Source organism: Pseudopodoces humilis, chromosome 7 (assembly GCF_049639895.1).
Source record: "Pseudopodoces humilis isolate 2021_Gansu_Grassland_sample_001 chromosome 7, ASM4963989v1, whole genome shotgun sequence".
Classification (NCBI taxonomy): Eukaryota; Metazoa; Chordata; class Aves; order Passeriformes; family Paridae; genus Pseudopodoces; species Pseudopodoces humilis.
The window spans coordinates 14,681,300-14,688,466 of NC_142206.1; positions in this window are offsets into that span (position 1 = coordinate 14,681,300).

Consider the following 7,167-nt stretch of genomic DNA (forward strand, 5'->3'; position numbering starts at 1 on the left):
GGCCCCGCGCGGGCAGCGCCGCCCTCAGGAGGCGGCCAGGGCCCGGCCGGGGAGCGGGGAGTGGCGGTGGCTCTCGAGATCCTGCTCGTGCCGCTGCCGGCGGGAGTGCAGCAGCGCCGCCTGCGCTAGCGTCACCAGCTGCGCTAGGTGCTGTTTCCACCCGCCACGATGTTGCAAAATGTGGAATGTTTCCGGATTATCTTAAACCAGGATCATCTTTGATGTAAGATCGTTGTATACTTTCCAGCCTACATCGGGCGGAAAGGAGACCGAGTCAGATGAAGAGGCAGCAACCAGTGTCTGGTCGAGGACATCTGTGACTGAACAAGCTTTAAGGATGCAGTAAATCAAGATTCATAGAATGCTGGGTTGGAAGAAACCGACCAAGATCACGGAGTCCAGCTCCGCGCCCTGCACAGGACACCCCAAGAGTCACACCGTAAGCCTGGGAGCATTGTCCAAATGCGTCTTGAACTCAGTCAGGCTTGGTGCTGTGACCCTGGGGAGCCTGTTCCACTGCCCAAACACCTTCTGGGGGAACAAGCGATTCTTGATATCCAACCTAAACCTCCACTGACAACGTCATGCCCTTTCCTCGAGTCCTGGCCCTGGTCACCACAGAAAGACACAAGTGTCTGCCCCCCTGCTTCCCCTCATGAGGAACTTGTAGACTGCAATGACATCTTCTCTCAGTCTCCTTCAAGCTGAACAAGCCAAGTGACCTCATCCACTTCCACAGCTTCCCCTCCAGACCCTTCACCATCCTTGTGATCATAGGTAGATATTATAGGGATGCAGGGATTTCTTCTTTCTGTGTTGACAGTATCAAAACTGATCTGCAACTTTATGGAATTACAACTATGTAAATACAAACCTGACATGAATTTATTTCCCTACATTAGTCTTTCATTTTTTAGCCTCCCTACCACACAGCAGAGAGACCAGAAAACTGCCTTTTGGAAAGTGGACCATGCAAGTCTGAGGGCAAATTCAGTGGAAAACACAGTAGGTTCAGCAAGGTAAATGGTGACAAATACCAGTTTTATCCCCCTGATCAGAAAACTGACAGAACAGAACAGGCCAAGCATGATAGTAGCATATTTTTATAAGGAGAAAGACCTTGAGAAAGCTCTTTAAAATTTTTTTCTCCCTCACTGATATGAGGCCTGAAGGAGACGGTAACTAAGAGCATAGGTTGTTGATACAGCCATAGCAGAAAATAGGTTTAGAACAACCTTCATTAAGCTTCTCCATCATACGTAATGTTTAATGATGCTGATTCTGCATCTGTGCTGAAATTGTGTGTGATGTAGTGAAGGATGTTACAGATCCAATGTTCAGTTTGGAAAGCAGCACAAGATCAGTCCTTCAGGAACTGGATTCCAGCAAGTGGTACACATCATTTGCCTAGCAAGCACAGTACCTCTTCAGTTAAACTGTTACAGAATGATCGGCATGAACATTTATCTAAACCTTTTAAGAGAGAATTTGACAATTATTTTGTTTCACAAAGGTCTTAGCAAAGACTAATGTTTGAGAATAAAACATTCATTTTAAATTTTTAATCTCAAGCATCTAAATTTTTTATTTCTTATTATTTTATGGTAAAAACAACCGGGAAAGTCTGACAGATACTTACAGTTATTAGTAAGTTTGATGTTTGGAAATGTTTTTAAAATCTCTGTGTTCAAATAAAACCAAAACATCATAATCATAGCAACCAGGACAGTGACCACATCTTCATGGCAGTGACACTGCTTCTGGTAGTAATGTTTCTATTTGAGGCTTCAAAGTCACCCTTGACTAAGCTCGCATCCAACTACAAATTTCTTAGTACTCACTCACTGTTCAAACTGGGTCTGTGCCCTCTGACTTAAATTTTTTTCTAAACATCATTTGCAATGAATAACTCTATTACATCAATAGAGTATTGCCAACTAATCTCCAGGTAATGAAACATCTTGCTATCAGGCTGCCTGCTAGCCCATGTACCCTCTAGTAACTCCTCTGCCCCCGTCACTGGGAACACTCTTCCAAATGAAGCCATAGAATTTTGCATATATTCTTATGAAATAAGCTATAGAAATTCTCCCAAACTCAGATTTATCAAGCAATACATCCAGCTCTTATATTATTATAACTCCTCACTGCATAAAAGGTCACCCTATATATCAAACCCCAGCATTTTGCCAGCACTACAGATCTTCCTGACCGAGATGTTTTCTTTGAGACTTGGTAGAAAAGTTAAGATGGTTAATGAAACAGAAAATAGACTGCAATTTCTCAAGTGCTAAGTGGGAAAAGCAAAATGACAGTCTTGGGGTGACATGGATCTTGTCTTGCAGCATACGGCTTTGGAACTTTATTCAGCTCTACACAAGAGGAAAATGATACTTCTGCAGCCTCCAACTTTCATACTCCAAATACTAGTCTCATTCTGCTTGCCTTTGAACATCCTGTATGTATAGGGATGCTAGTTTAGAGCAAAGCCAAGGGAAAGGATTCTCAACAACAGGAAACTAACGCAAGAAGTATTTTAAAGCATTTTCTCCAATCATGCAATGCTATGAGTTGTCTAAATTAACTTAAGAGTAATGGAATGGAAATTACAAGTCCAACTTGTAAATATTAAATGCTATGGGAAAAATTTGCACTTCTAAAATACACTCAAGTGATCATCCCAAATACCAAAGAGTGGGTAATAAATGCAGACCAACCACAACAGAAGTGGCAGGAACAAGCTTTGTAACAAAACCCAAACCACCTTCAGCTCTAGGAATATCATGACTAAGAGCATTATTTATCTCAATGTTCCCCCTTTGTTCTGAACAACCAGCAAGTCACCCATGTGTGTGATCTACACTGGTACCATTTCATATGTCATAACAATCACTTTCAAAGCACAACCCACCAAGACTGGATTTAACCCAGCAGTTGTGAGTACATCAGCCCTCACTGCTAATTGTAAAGAGTGAAGAGACTTTTCACAAAATAGTTATATTCTCCTGCCAGCTTCAGCATCTCACACTGCTTGTAAACAGGGCTCCCTATAGCCCTGAGCCACATCATGCATCATTTGCTGCCATTGCCACACTCCCTTTATACATAGCTGGCAAACAGAAGCCAGGCTGATAAAGAGGTTCCTAGCTCCCTCCTTTTGGCTGGGGAAGAGGGTGGTAACAGCAGAACATCCCTCTGCCTGAACTCCCAACATTCATCTTGTGGGACCGGGTGCCTGTCTACATATAATTTAGTCACATTTGACACCACTGTGGTCTCAGAAATCCTGCCTAGATATCCTGTACACATCAAGAACCAGATAAAGTGCCCCTCCTGTCCAAAAATAACCATCATCAGTGTTATTCATCAGCTACAGAGCAGCAGGCCAATGCACAGATGCTCTGCTCTCCCATACAAATTTCTTTGGTCAAATCTTGACATACTGGACATGCGTAAGGACCACGAGGCATCCATACAACACAAGGGCTGGAAGAAGGTGGCAGGTAGAATTACTGCCTTATTGTGATAGGGAGCACAGGACAGACCCACAACAAACATCATGTAGCCTTAGCTGCATCATTCAAGGAAGCTACTTACCTCTCCTGAAGAAATCCACAAGAGGTTTAATACATGTAAGACACTCAAGCAGCCTTTTGTATTCAGTCTGTTCACAGGTATGTGTTCAGTTATTCCCATGCACCACAAACTCTACACTCAAGTGCTTCTCAAATCAGAATCAAGCCAACTCCTTCAACCAAAAAATCCTACTGAAGCTCTTGCTTCTTTTATTTGTTGATTGCCATCAACTTTCAGACAGAGTATGAGAGATGGCCTCAAACACTTGCCTGTTCTCAAGCAAGGAATGTTGAGAAAGTTACATCCAGGATACAGAAGAATTCACAAATTTGCCAGTGGAGGGAGAAGGATGTAGGCAAAACCCAAAACTCCCATGAAGAACCAAACAGAGGAACTCTCAAAACAAATTAAACACTAGGTGATGTGGAAAACCAGAAGGATTAGATGTGGACAGAAGTCAGAACTAAACTAATGACATATTTGATTACTTCAGTAATTACCTCTGTCCTTAAATTTCATTCCACAGAGTAGGGCAAGCACGGTATGTTCAAAGGCTTTTTAGATTCCCAGGCTCATGGGAAAAATAAATGTTTCCATATGCAGTTCCAGGGGTAAGTAGAAGCTATCTATGGGATAAATAAATAGCAGTTCTGTCTTTTGGAACTGAAATGTTATTCTAAATAAACTACAACTAAAAATCTATCTGCAAAGAAGGGAAACCTGTAATTACTTTTTTCCCCCTCATCTGAATAAAATAATTTTGCTTCTAGAAATAGCTTTACTAGCTGGGTTAAGATAATGACTCAATGTAGAACCACCTTCCACCTGAACAGAACACCTTCACCTTGAAATAATGGCTGAGATTGACTGGTCACAGCTATTAAGATACATTAAAAATCTCAAGGGAATTCCATACAAGGTGGTTCCAAAGAAGGTAAGATTTCATGCCTTTAAAACAAGGTACTCATAAGACACATTAAACACAGACTTGCAATATTTTAGAAGAATATTTTTTTAAGCACAAGAGTGTGCAAACATTTCTGTTCCTTGTAAAGGCAGGTGGGCTCACTGATGTGTATCTGTTCATCCATTTGGAAGTGGGTCACAGCACCAGCTGATCAGAACAGTCATTTACTTCCATCATCAAAGCAGAAAACCCCTCCAGAGGAGACAGCCATCAAGGGAGTTCAGACTCCTTACATGGGAATATGGAAACCCAAGAAGGATGCTGCTTCTGAACACTTTAAATGTGAAAGATTGAAGGCAATGGACACACTTGGGTATATTATCATTCTAAATACATGTTCCTCCAAGTACATACTATGTCACAGCCTAAATTGCAGGAGACACCAGGAACTTTCACATCTTTTCTGAAGGCTTAAATAACTCCATTACATTCTTCACACCTTTTTGCTGGCTGCATGAGAACCACTCTCAGAGAACATTCAGACTGACACTGCTGTGTGAGAGAGCTCAGAGGAAACAGTAGAAAGTAGTTCTGATAAATCTTCCATAAAAGTAAACCAATGAGAAATAGCAGTAAAATGTTTAATGCCTGTAATTTATTGTATACATATTCTGCAAAATGTATATGCATTTGGTGGGTGCTAAAGTATACACTTCCTTGACAGCACCTGAGGGCAGGTAAGCTATGTATGAGTTTTTAACCCAATTTGTCACATTGTTTAAAAAAGACACTGTGCACACATGATATCCCCAAAGGAAAAAATCATTGGCTAGGACTAGAAGCACCCTTATTTACACACTAACACTTTAATATTGCATCACACCCACTCACCAAAATAAATAGAAGTACATTCATCACAATTTAAACACCAGTCTCTCCATATATTTATTTTCTTTCTGACATATTTTGGTCTCCAGAAATATGCTATATCTAGAAATATGTATCAGCTATTAGTTTATGTTACAAAATGCAAAAAAAAAAAAAATAGAAAATTAGTTTTCCTGGACAATATTTTGGGCTTTACACAAAAATAAATCCAATTTCCATAAAGATCTCATATACTTCTTGAAAGATTTTTATTTTAAAGCACAGCACAGAGTTGCACACTAAGGCTTCCTGTGATATGCAAAACCCTGGCCTCCAAAAGACGTCACTGTAAAGTGAAATATGACTCAAGTGTAAATACAAGACATATTCAAAAAGTAGTCATCAATAGAAAGTGCCCTTCATTTGTTTTAGCATTAGCAGTAAAGAAGTAGCTACCTTAATTGTGCAATCAAAGCCAGACCTGGAAGGGTTTTATGAAAAGTATGTTATTTCACACTCTCACGTTTAAGGATACAGAATCTGAGATAGCAGAAACCAGCCTTTTTATCCTCCTACATTCATTATTTTTTGACACAATTTAGTAAAAAGGCACATTGTCAAACAGTGAATTAAAAATCTAAAAACCAAACCAGAATTTCCTTAAATACAATTAAATCGTTAGCTGAACATCCAATTCCAATAAACCAATGTAAGCATTCTTTCAGTTTTTCTTCACCTCAAATTCAGATGCCCTTTGGAAGAACTGAAATACTGTCATTAGATGAATACTATTAATCCGGCAAACAGTAAACAGGATTTTGGATACAAGGTCAGGAATTAAAAAACAAGTTTAGTTCCTTCCTAGCTGACATACAAATATGCAAGCACATTAAAAGCCAAACATTTGTACAAAATAGGAAACCCATCAGCATCTCATGCCAATTATGAGAAAGTACCTCTTGACCGTAAAATTACAAATGCGTCCTTGAATAATTTTTCATACGAAATAGACAAAATCTAAGCAATGATCACTGTGTGAAGAAAGTTATACAGGGTCTTAGGGAGGCGAGCAGAGTACATTCCAGTCACCATCTAAATGACAAAGTGCTTTACAGATTAAGAAATTTAACTGATCTTGCATGGTTAAATAATCAGACAGTGGTGAAATAATCAGGTTTTACTTAACCTGTATTTGTCTGAAATGCAGATATCTTTCCCAACTGAACCAATTTCAACTTAATATATTTTCTTTCTTCGTAAGAGACTTTTTCTCCCCAACCAGGCAGGAAGTTGCTCACAGATGATATAGTTGTGTGGGTTGATGGACCTCAAGTCTTTCTTCAGCTAAAAAGAATTAAAAACTACAAACCCAGAATATGATCATGGTCCCAAAATTCATTGTCCTGAATGGGTAATTCTAGAAACCAGGAAATCTCCAACAGGAAATTTGAGATGGTCCCAATGCAGCAGAGAATACAGCACACTTCTAGGCAGTGAGGTTACACTATCTTGTATGGTCTCAAGTGCACACACTGAGAAACAGTTTTTGTTAGTTAATAAAGTTCAAACTACAGAGGGGCAACAATGGCATCTTCACCTGGGCTCCATGTTAGCCAATGCTGAGATAGTCTATAGAATCTAAACCAGTAATTTCAGTGTTTTGCTGAGTCAGTGAAATGGTACCATTGACAGAAAACATCTTAAAAAGGCAAAGCTGTTTTTTCTTACATTAACAATCAGATGTTTAAACTTGAGCAGCTTCCAAGACTGTTCCTTTCAGGTTGCTATCTGAACTGCTTCTAGAAGCAGCACTGTTA